A 12,548-nucleotide genomic window follows, 5' to 3' on the forward strand; every position below is an offset into this window, starting at 1 on the left:
TTCTGCCACCGAATTTGGGGCCTGCCAGGCATCTGACATCTGCTACATTCCCTTCACATGCACCTAATATAGTCATACTGAGCAACCAGTTACTCCTAAACTGTTTCCAACTCCTCGCTGTTTCTGGGATGCAGCTGGATCCTGGGGCTGGTGGTGTGGGTGCTGTGCCTGATCCGACAGCCAGGTCTGCCCTGAGCGAGTGAAAAGGAATGCAGGTCCCAGCCAGCCACGCCTGGTGCAGCCCCTGGTGTGAAGGGATGTGCTGCATGCCAGTTCCACTTTCCATTCGATACATGGAAACGTTTGTAAACATGGCAATTTCAGGATGGTCACAGAAACACGCACTTGAAACAGCTCTTCAAAATAACTTCACACTATTTATTTATATGAAGACAGCCAAATCCTCTGTCACTGAGCTCTGCCCCAGAGCAGCTCCCCAGGGTCTGTGTTTTACTCTCTGCTAAAACACTCGTGTTTCCGCCAATCGCTGTTGTGGCTTATTTCTTCCCCCTTGACAGCCGCTCAAATGAATTCTTTCCTTCTCATATATTTCTTTACATACCTCTGCATCGTAAACAGACTTTAAAGCCAGAGGGAGAAGTGAACCTCTTAATCTGCTCTAATCTCAAGCGCAGACCACAGGCTCTTGCAGCGTTGCTCCTGCACAGAGCTCAGCTGCCTGCCTGCCTGCCGCATACCCCCCAGGAAAGCTTTCTCTCTTGGACCACGCTTTGCAGAGATGCTACCTGTGTTCAGTGCTGCTGCTGTGTGAGGGCAGGGATAGAAAACCTTTGGACACATCCTCAGGTGTCCAGATTAAGAATACAAGGGCAAGGGTTAGCTGCAGGGTGCAGAAACATTTTGCTTTCTTTGCTTGCTTGAAGTTGACCTTGGTCTTCGGTTTTGCTTGATGGGAAGTTGGGTTTTGATGATTCAAGTTTTTCTTTGGATAGAAGTTAAAAAATTTTAATCCAGCCAGCCTAAAAATGTCATGTTACTTCTTGACTTGTGTCCTGTGCCATAAAATCTGATTTCCTTGAGGACAGGCAAAGTAGAAAGTAGTACAAAGTTTTCACTGTGAGCTAGTCTAGCTAGGAAGAGTTTTGTGCCATGTTTTTCCGACTCGCTTGCTATTTCTTATTTATCACTAATTTAACACAAAGGGTATGTTCAGAGACACAGGTTTTTGCAAGGAATAAAAATTGAATCCGTTTCAACCACTTTCAGAGAAATTGCAGAGGTGGTAATTAAAAATTAGCCCACATGCACAAAGCAGGAGAACTGCCATCACATGAGCAGGGAGCCCAGAGGCCACGAGGCTGGTGCATTCCTGTGGTGGATATTCTCATTATTTTTAGCTTGAGCATTGATGTCCCAGAGTCAACCCCCCCAGCAGCCATCACAGGTGAGCTGAGTTAGCCCAGGCTGTTTTCCACACCACCTGACATCATGCCCCATAAAAGGGGCTGGCTGGGGAGAGAGAGGTTTAGACTGGCTCCAGGATGGCTTGAGTGTGGTTGGGTTGGTCCCTGCATTGGTGCAATGCTGTGTGCTGCCTCTGTGTCAGGTCAGTGAAGTGCTCTGTGTTATCACTGGTGCGTGTGAGCTGTCTGTGCTCTGTTATTGTTCCCCTTTCACGGTGCTTTTGTCAGTAAACTGTTCTTATCCCAACTGGTGGAGGGGTGAGAGAGCTGTTGTGATGCTCAGCTGCTGGCTGCCTGGGGCTGAACCACCCTGTGTTTCCACCCTGGGGCAGTTGCCTCCGGGTGCACTGGATTCCCTTTCAAGTGAAAGCAAACTGTGGCTTGTACTCTGCTGCCAAAGGAATTGAGAAGAAAACACTTGCAATCAATTGTGGCTTACCATTGGCCTTTGACTCTAGCTCATACCAGAGTTCTAGCATGTCCAGCACTGCAGCACTTACAGCCTTTAGAGAGCATCTCAGTTCTCCATCCAGCACTGCTTTGACAGGAACATGCTGAGCACAGAAACAGTTGTGCTTTTGCTTCCTTTCTCACTTGGGAGGGTGGCCTGGCTTTTGAGTTGATAAAAAATCCTAATTCCTGTTAGAACAGCTGAAGGGTAGATGGTAAACCTCTGTGTCTCAAAGTAACTGGATACACCCACTTGGATTTATCGTGTCTGCATTACTCTAGCTGCTTTCCAACCTTTTCCAGGAAATAAAATTATCTGTTGTCCAAATGCTTTAAAAGAATTAAAACTAGAATCTGAGCTTCCTTGCTAAGTACCCTGGTATGTCTGTATTGCCTTAGATTAATGAAGTGCCCTTCAGTCTTCCCTGGTATTCTGGAAGTGTCAGGGTAGGAGACCCCTGAGCACCCACAGTGAGGAACTGCAGACCAGAGATACTTTCCTGCTCTGGAATGCAAGTCTGTTGAAAGCTGGGTTTGTACATCCTGAGCATGTGTAAAGCATGCCAGCTACATAGCCTGAGGACAACTGCAGACTGGCAGGACTCCTCCAGGCATCTAGTCCTTCACTTCAGAAGGTGCCTCATTAGTTCTTCTGTGCTTGCTGAAAGGATGCTTCACCTTCACACTGAACGTTGCCTACCAGGAGGAGCATCCTGATGACTTCCTGCTCTGCATGAAGTGAAGCAGAGCTGGTGCTCCTCAAAAAGAGCAGTTGTACTTCTGCCATTCAAGGATCTCCCTTCCCAGCTGTACTGAGGACAAGGAACTTTGTTTTTTCTGGCCTGCTCCTAGTGTTTCCTTTCTGGGTTGACACATAAGCAATGATCAGTGTAATCTGCTCTATACAAGAGCTGTTTGTCCCTCTCTGAAAGCAGGCTCTTCCTAAAGGCTTTGAAGAAGTGGGAATGAGTTCTTCCCCCTTCTTACCTTAGTTCAGCTCACTAGACTCCACGGGCTTGATGCTTTCAGATGTAAAGTGAAAGCTGAATTTGCCTTGACATGTACAGTTCAGATTTTACAGCGATCCTCCCTTCCAGTTAAAATTCATGTTGCAACCCATCCCAGATCACTGTTTTGGAGCACCTTGCCAGCTGCTTCTTATCCTTCTCATGAAGACTCAGTGTGATCTCAGCTTCATGTGATATTCTATCCTTGGAGGTGACAAGATTGTTCTGTGCCATCTCTACAACGATGTCCATCTCTTTTACTATATGCAGCTTGAAACAGCAAGATCTATTGCTCAGCTGTTTGTAAAAAGCAGTTCTTATCCTACTTTTCAGATAGTATCTGAAGAGGTTTTCCTCAGTATCATAATGATGGTATGGAGGTTGCTACCCAGACCCTGAGATCTATGTATAGATGGCCATTTGATGACGTTAAAAAAACCACCAAAACCCAGAAGCTTCCTAGCAAAATAATGGTGGATAAGGTTTTTTTTCTTTCTTTCCCAATGGCAGATCTGCTTTGTCAATGTTTAATGAAATAATTGGGGAAGTATGGCTTTCTGAGGGGAAGATCCGGTTTAATTGTGATTTATTTTTGTTTAAATGGAAATGCCCAAAGAACCCACTAGGAAAGAGGGTCAAGAAATTCAACCTTTTCCATTTTTTTGTGGGGAATTTTCACCTGTTCTGTGAAAGTAGCCTTTAGTAAGATAGGAGAATGAAGAGATTGGATTGTAAAACTGTTCTTCTAGTTCTTCATCTTTGGTTGCAATTCCTCCAGAGGCAGAAAGGCTAAAGCCTGGCTGCAGCAGCAGATATGGTAGAGACCCAACAGTAGATACCATGTGGTTCATTGGAAAGTTGAGAAACCTGTCAGCTTTCAAAGCTTTGGGTGTCTCAGGCTTTTCTTCTCATCCTGAAGGTTCCCTTCTCACTCAGAACAGTGGAAATATCCCAGTTAGAGGGCTGCTTACAAGATTTTTACCATTTAGGGATGCAGTGTTGGGAGATACCTCTCAAGCTCTCCTAAAATCTCAACTACATGTTCTGAGAGTTTTCCCTTCTTTTGCCTCATCCCAAAATGGAGCCATAACATCACATAGGCCGGGAACTGAGCATCATTTCCTGAGCTGACTCCTGCCCTTGGCTTTCCTCAGCAAATGGGTTGTAACCTCAGGTCCCAATTCTCCTTTCTTTTTATGTTTATACAGTCAGAAGTCTTTCCACTGACATCAGCAACATTGCAGCAGTATTTTAAAAGAATCAGATGTTTACATGTTTAAAGTAAATCTGCATTTTTGAAGTTATATATATATATATATACACACACTGAGAGCTTGGAAGAAGCACCTGAGTGTGATAGAGCACTTGGGGCAGGTAGTCACAGTAGCTTTTCCTTCACAAAGAGTTATGAAGACACATGCTACATGGCTAAAGTCCTTTAACAGAAGAATGCTCTAGCACCATATACTAAGTGTAATGTTAACTACTTCTTTTCTGGGAAATCTTGTGAATTATAGCTGAAAACAATTTATTTTCATGCAAAACAAGAATTGACCATGTACTTGACAGGAGCCTTGCACGTAGGCTTTGGTGCGTCATGTGTAGTAATTGTTTTCCAAATTCTTCTGTAACAAAAAAGAGGATGTGATTCACTTCCAAATATGCAAAATAGGAGAAGTATATGCAATTGCACAGAATAGAGAAGAGCACAATTCATGTTATCCAATATTTCTATAGAAACAACAATTGAATTGATTTGCCAAGTCAGTACTGAACTCCTTGGGCTTGTGCCTTAAGGGGTTTGTGGCTGGCCTGATCCTGCCATGGGTGCCCACTCTTGCATTCCTGCTCCTGCCTCCCCCAAAGCTGTCACTGGCTTTACTTATTCTGGCTTATTTTCCTGAGGCTGTTCACCTAAGCCCATGTCTTGGAGTTGCTCTCCTTGTTCCTTATTTAAACCTTACCTGTGTGGGATGACCTGCCAACAGACGTAGCTGATCAGAAGCATCTCTGCCAAAGCTGAGTTGAGAGCTGAGCCCCCCCAACTCATTGAGTGGGCAGCTGAAGGAGGATTTTGTAGTGAAGTCTTACCTGTAGTGTGCTTATTTCATTTATTGCAGGAAAATTCTGAGATTTAAATTAAAACTCTGCCTTCTCTGACCCTCCTGGCTGCTCTAGAGGCAAACATAGAATAAGCTGGAGCATAACAGAAGTCTTGAAATAACCCTAATGCAATCAAGTAGGAAAACCAAAATAAATTATCTCAAAGTAATACAAAAAGGTCTAGATCACAATTAATACCACCTTTGAAAGATGAGGCACAGTGCCATTGGACATGATAGGTTATACTCAATTTCTGCTTTATGGACAGCAGTTATACTTCAGGCTATATGGTATGGGCTTGAGGTAAGGACCCTCAATATTCCTTGACAGAAAAGATACAGGTAATTACTGGACTCAAAACCAGTTTAAGAGCAATCACTGAGTATTGCTGTGAGCTCTCAAGACTGGTAGCAAAAATGATGTTGATAGAGAAATCCAATGTCGTGCCCTGGTCACCTTATTTGACCTTTCTTAAAGTTAGGCTGAGTTCAGGAAGTGCAGGCTGGAGCCTGATAACGAAATGCTTCAGACAGATGGTCAGGATTTAGAAGACCAGAACTCAAATAAACCACAGGGCAGCAGTTTACCTGCCGGGTTAATTCTCTTGGTGCTTTTACCAAAGGAAATCTGTTTGCTGTGAAAGGCCATCAGGACTTGGCCACTGTGTACACCCACCACCCTCTGAGCTCTGTCCATCAGGATAGGAAGGAGAGTTACACCAGATCTAGAGGCAGCAGGAAGGCTGGCCTGGCTGGGAGTCAAAACAGCAACTTTGATAAGCAAGGATGTTCCTTTGCAGGCTGGATTTTAGGAAGGGTGAAATCAATTGGGAAAAGGAAGAGATTATTTAGGGTTAAGATTTCACAATCTACTTTCTTGCCTTAATAATGCCAAATAGGTGCAGTCTAATGCAAACTTAACTCAGAGTCAACTTTGGCCATTATTACCAAGTAACTTCAACCACTTCTACACTTCCCTTCCTCCTTCTGAAGCCCATTGGGGTGTGTGGGGGAATATTTTATTATAGATTAATGCCATTTGCAGAGGATAAAAATGTCATGGGCATTCATTCTGACGTGTAGCAGTAACAGATGGTAATTAAACAACAGTAATCAGGGAGCAGCATGTTTGCAGAGGGGCATTAGAGTAACATGGGGATGGACTTTGTTCGTTTTTGCAGTCTTTGCAGGCTTAGCTCTAAACAAAGCTGCTGAAAGCCCTGGTCTCCACAGCCCAGCCAGTCTGAGGTGAGGCCTGGGAGCATGATGGCAGAGCTCAGCTGCAAGGGCTGAAAATTCCTGCCTCTGTCCCTGTGCAGATCAGCAGGTCTGACTGCTGCTTGAGAGCGCTCAGTGAGTGGGCACAGAGCAGGGAAGAGGAGCAAGATTGACTAGGAATAACTCAGTAGATGCTCTTTGGCTCAAACACCTTTGGATGCTGATAATGGACTTGCCTATTGTGCTCTGCTGGCCACCATGGCCAGGTATGGTCCATTATGGCAGCTATCCCCATTTTGTTAACATTTTTTTAATATACATTGCTGAGGCTGGATTAACAAATTCAGAGATCAAAATCCTTGTTCCTAACATGGCACAGTATATTCTGATGGTGTTTTCCCATGTGAACCACACTGAAGTGCTGCATGAATGAGGTCATGAGAAAAAAATGGGAGGATAACTCAGTCACTGCAGCCTACTCACAACTTAGCTCCTTTAATGAGAGTGGCCAGTTCTGCAGATGATCTTTGTGATGGGTGTATTTTTGTTGAAGTGTTGGCAGCTCTTGCAATAGCTTCCTCAGTTTTGCAAGGCTTTTTTGTGAACACCCTGCCTGCTGGAATCAGGAAGTAGAGTGAAGATAGATTATTTTTTTTTCCCAGAAAGGGAAATGACCCTCACAATTGCAGAGAAAGGCCTAAAGATGTGACCTTAAAAATTCTTAAACTCAGAAAAGAGAATATATAGGAAACAAACCTATAGGAAGACAATCTTCTATTTAAAAAAAAAAAATTAATTGCATTTATTTTGGGTCCCTTTTGAACTGGAATGTAGATGAAAGTGTCTGTGGTACTGGCTGGGGACAGAAATATGGGTTCTTTCACTTCATAGCTAAAATGAATGAACTGAAGCATGTGTTGGTAGTCATGAAAATTGACTTCTGAGCCAAGGCCATTTATTTGGCTAGCACTTATATATTTTCAAGGGGCTTTTCAAGACATGGCTGGATGAAGCCTTAAGCAATTTGATTCAGCCTCATGGCTGACCCTGCTTTGAGTAGAGATTTGGGCTAGATACCTCCTGGGTTCTGTGCCAGCCTGAGTGACCCCATGAGATGGAATCAGCCAGTGAGACTGAGTCAGTCTGTGGGCAAACTCAGGGATGAGAGCAGTTTTCAGAAGGGATGTCTCAGAAAAGCAGGTATCATTCTCTAGGATCCAGGTTATGGGAGAAATACTGGTAAGATTTAAGATAATGGTGAAAAACTATAAATAAAACATAAAGACTTCCTAGGTTAGTGTCTCACCTGTGATCTTCCCCAAAACCTCCATTCTCTGGTACATACCTTGTGTATGAGGGAAAAGAGACAATGTGCTTAGTCTTAGTGCACATTTCCAGCTCAATTACCTCATAGGAGGTATCTTAGCGTGCTTGAAAAGGCCCAGTGATGCCCTTTAGAGGCAATTGTATGCCCTTCTGCATATTGCAGAGCTGTTTGCTGTGGGGTATGGTAGACTGTCATGTGGAGTTAACAGTTCTGCAACGTGCCTGGACTGGTCTTGCACAAGTGCTAAAGGCACGTTCAGCTGGAGAAGGCCAATCCAAGGAGTAAACGTACACCCTGTCCTTCTCAAGTCAAACCTCTGGCTTATCAGAGGGCAGGCAGAAGAGCCCATCAGAAAGTCCATTTGCTTACCTCTGTTGTCGCTGTAATGGCACCATAGTTCTTTTTCATATGGTCACTTCAACTGAAATGTTTGGCCTCCTTGAGTGGAAACCCTGCAGCTTTCGACACCGGAAAGAAGAATACTTCATACTGTAAGCTGAGGCATGAAAAGCAGGGTAGGACTATTTATAGCTCTGATTTCCTCTGAACAGATGAGAGGCTATACCTGACATTAAAGAGTGAAAAGATCAAGTTATTTATATATATATTTTTGATACCCCATGCTGCTATTCAACAATAAAACAGGTAAAGGACTGCCATGGCAACCACCTCATGAACTACCCTGGAGACTTGTCTACCAGCTAGAAAGGTCATTAAGCATCTTCCACTTCAGGGATTGTATGGAATATGATTTTACTGATATATGTATGTATATATATAAATATCTAAGGCAAAACCAACAGTAGTCCCAGTAACTAGCAATTAAGGTTCTGCAGTCTCATGAACACAAGTAAAGTAGATGGAAAAGGGTGTAGGCTCTGGCCCTAGGAGAGGTGGGAGCCGGTTTTCAGGTGAGGGTACAACTTGTGCTGACAGTGCTGTCACACACTGTCTTGAGAAGAGCTCTCACTCTCTTATCTACTGGCCCTGTGTGTCCATGCTGTCATGCCCCTCTGGTCCCCATCTTCCTCTCCCTCATGTAGGTTATAGGTGAGAAGGACTGAGTGGTACAGACATGGGGGCACAAAAGTAGGACAGTATGGTGGGGCAATGCTCCTTTGGAAGTGCTGTTGTGTGTTATATGTGTTTTATGTTATATGAAATAAAGCCTGGAAAGGAGCAGAAAGTGATATGGGCTGGAGGAGCAGGTGGTGACTGCAGGGAGGTTGGGTGGCAGGCTGGAGAGAGAGATCCAGGAACAGGGTGGAGAGGGGCAGTATGTGGCTGGGGATGGGAGTCACATCCTGTGGTACTGGATGACTGTGTGAGCCTTTGAGATGCTCTGTGCGAAACGGAAAGGCTGCCCAGGGAGGCAGGAGCCCAGCAAGCTGCACTGCAGTGTGAGGAGAGGAGGTTACAGGCAGAGGATGAGCACCATCTGTGCAAAACCATGGCCAAATTGCCTCGTGGCAGCCAATCTCCTCAAGGCAGAGCATCCCTGGCACCATGCTGAGGAGCTGCCCCTTCGCTTCCCTGCCATGCTGAATTTTCCCAAGGAAGTTGCTGTCATTGATCCAATTTTATAGACTGAGAGTTGAGACACAGGTTGGCAAAGGGGCTCAGCCAGCCACACACCACTGCCCCTGACCAAGCCCAGCACCCTGCCAGCACTGTATTTACTGGGCTGTAGGAGCCCTTTGCCTGCCAAGCATGTGACTTGGTCCAGCACTGAGGTACCAGCACTACTGTTCAGACATTTTCTGTATGCTTTCTGTACCTACATAACACTGTATGTACTGCTGTATGGTACTGTGTGTACTGCTGTGCTGTGGGGGAAGGCAATCTTTCCAGTTTGCTTCAGTGGAATGTTTCCCTTTATTGTTGTGTGAGGGAGTATGTGATTGAGGCAAAGCAAAAAACTGTTGTCAGCTCTGGGCCTGACTAGCCTGAAAAAAAGCAGAAATGTGCTGGAAAAAATACCAGCAGAGTTATCAAAGCCCTTGGGAGAGAAGATCCCTCTTCTCTTCTCTTGCCAAAAATGGCTGATTCCCCTAATTCCATCTCAATTAGGCAAATCCTACATTTCAGCAGCAGAACTTGTCCAAGGCTACTTTTTTTCAAAGATTAGCCAGCTGATAAATAAAAGCTTGTGTATTTTTAGGAGGGGAGGCTGGAAAAATTGAATATACAGTTAACCTTAAGCTTCAAATTTTAAGTGGTTCAAATGTGGGTAAGGAGGCCTCTGGGCATGCAGGTTAGTATCCTATTTTCCTTGTAGTAAACGACTCCTGTTCAATGTAGTAGGACCTTGCTGTTAAGAGTAGACTGTCAAATGTTATCTTTTAAAGTGGTTCCTGTTGCTGATGATGTGTCTGTGTGACAGCTTTGAAGATGCAGAGCTACCCTAGTTATCTTCAGATTAGCCTGGCTCAGACCCAGATAACAATCTGCCTGCATCACCCAGGGCTCAGCATGGGCTAATTTCCCCTGTTTCTGCATGTTCCTCACTAGTGAGAAAAATCCACAGTCATTTACAGAGCTTCTTGGCATTAAAAAAATACCATTAAGCAAGTCTACCCCATGGTGTGGGAGAGCTGGGCAGCTCTGCCTCAGACCCAGCCTCCAGTTCAAGGAATGTGTTTTCACTGTTGCTTTCTGCTGGATCTCATCTGCCTCCACAAAGCCAAAGGCCACCTCTGTGTGGGCTGTTACAAGGACACAGGAGACACTATCACTGCTTGGTCTACCATCTGTGGTTTGACTGGAGATACAGACTGAATAATTTCTAATCCCCTAACCTCAAGGCTTGTCTGTCTGGGGAAGAGTTCTCCATTATGCCTGTCATTAACCCTGAAAACTGAGTTAGTGTCAAGGAGATATCACTCAGGATCTGACTCTGAAGTAGGAGCCCAGAGTTTTGGTTCAGCAAGAACAGTGACTGAGAGCTTGGACAGTGTCATAAAACATGGTATGAGGACACAGTCTGTATCCTGTTGTGCAAGTTCATCATTTCTCTTCTGAAGACAGGCATGCACAAGGAAAACAGAGTCTCACCAAGTCCCATTCATGGGAGCAGAGTTCTGCATTGCTCTGATGCACTGCTTATTTTAAAACATAAGATACTTGTGCACTTGCTTTTCCAAGATGTAACAGTGCCAGGTTTCCGTGTGGTTTTCAAATTGTTTTGGAAACATTCTGGTTGCTTATAGCAGGTGTTTTGGTTTTTTTGTTGGTTTTTTATTTTTCTGAAGTTCTCTCCTGAAGAGTTACCTCCTCTTTCTCCTGGCAAGCATCTTCACTTTTACTGTAGTCTTTAAACCAGTAGGATTGTGGGGAAAGCCTGTTAGAAAGAAGCCCTCAGGATCTTGTTAGTTTTGTTAATCCTCACTTTGGCTTTTTTTATTTTGCCTTATTTTTCACTCCCAAGAGGCATCATGCAAAATCTGTGTGTAATCAGAGCTAGAGACTGTGTGCTGTCCTAGAATAATATTGTCTTGCCCTACTCTGCTTAGTACCTTGCATGTAACACCAAAGCTTACTGGTTTTAAAGCAGACACTCTACATCAGTACCCATAATACCAGTGCCTTTGCCTCAGTGGCTAAACTGGAACAAATTATTATTTTTGCCCTTGGATGGTGTTTTCTATCTGTAGGTATTAAAGAGCTTAATAAACAAGAGTTCACACTTGTGAAGACACTTCTTGAACTAAAATGAGGGCAGTAAGGAGCTCATGCTTTGACCTTTGAATAGGGTTCTCAAAGTCAGTGAGACTCAGAAGACTGGGAATCAGAAGACCTTCTTCCACCAGGCTGGCAACTAGGTGGGATCACAGCTCACAGGAGCAGAAAGATTAATTTCTCCTTTTATTGTCTTCCCTATTGACCTCTGCCATTTCAGAGTGGGTTAGTCCCTTTCATCACTCACCTTTGGAAAATGTAGTCTTTCTTCCTGGAAGTGTCGCATGCAGAATACGGTTATGGGTACTGGATGGCTTCCCTTAAAATGCTCAGAAAACTTCCTTTTTCTATATGATTAACCTCAACTTTATGGTATTTCATGATGTATCTCAGAGCCAGAGCAAGAACCATTTCTCCAAAGTAAACATGGAAAAACTGGTTCTTAATAAAACACATCTGTATGATAATATATTTTTCACATAAGGATTGGTTTTCATTCTTGACTGGAGATGAACTTGGAAGAGATGCCAAGAAAAACAAGAAGGGCTTCTACAGGTATATAAACAGAAAAGGAAGGTTAAAGAAAGAGTACCCCCTGATGAGCAACAGTGGTGAGCTGCTTACAACAGATGAGGAAAAGGCCTCAGTCTTCACTGGCAACCTCTCTGGTGTGGTGGAAGTTCCACACCAACACGTGGAAGAACTTTTTCACAGTGAGGGTGACAGAGCCCTGGGACAGGCTGCCCAGGGGGTGTGGAGTCTCCTCCTCTGGAGATATTCCAGCCCTGTCTGGATGCTGACCTGTGTGATCTGTCCTAAGGAACCTGCTTTGCCAAGGGGGTTGGACTCGATCTCTTCAGGCCCCTTTCAAACTCTACAGTTCTTGGAACCTGTCAGCCTTACCTCTGTGCCTGGGAAGATCATGGAACAGATCATACTACAAACTATGCTGAGGCACATGGAGGACAGGGGGGTGATTTGAGACAGCCAGCATGGCTTTACTAGGGATAAATCCTGCCTGACCAATCAGGTGGCTTTCTACAATAGAGTAACTGTATCAGTGGACAAAGGAAGAGCTCTGGATGTCATCTATCTGGATTTCAGTAAGGCCTTTGACACTGTCCCCCACAACATGCTTCTCTCTAAGTTGGAGGGATATGGATTTGAGGGGTGGACTCTTCAGTGGATAAGTAATTGGCTGGGTGATTGTATCTAGTGGGGGGTGGTCAATGGTTTGTCCTGATGGAAAATGATACAAGTGGTGGTCCTCAAGGGTCTGTACTGGGACCAATGCTGTTTAATATCAGTGGGACTGAGTGTACCCTCAGCAAGTTAGCTGCTG

The 12,548-nt window shown here is 44.4% G+C and overlaps 1 protein-coding gene across 1 annotated transcript in view; it reads left to right on the forward strand.

The window, feature by feature from the left end:
• Positions 1-12,548, forward strand: part of RIN3 (Ras and Rab interactor 3) — a gene marked incomplete at its 5' end in the record, with an annotated part of 70,683 nt that overhangs the window by 23,901 nt on the left and 34,234 nt on the right. The gene's annotated exons all lie outside the window — the stretch shown is intronic.

Source organism: Gallinula chloropus (assembly GCF_964237585.1).
Source record: "Gallinula chloropus genome assembly, chromosome: 14".
Classification (NCBI taxonomy): Eukaryota; Metazoa; Chordata; class Aves; order Gruiformes; family Rallidae; genus Gallinula; species Gallinula chloropus.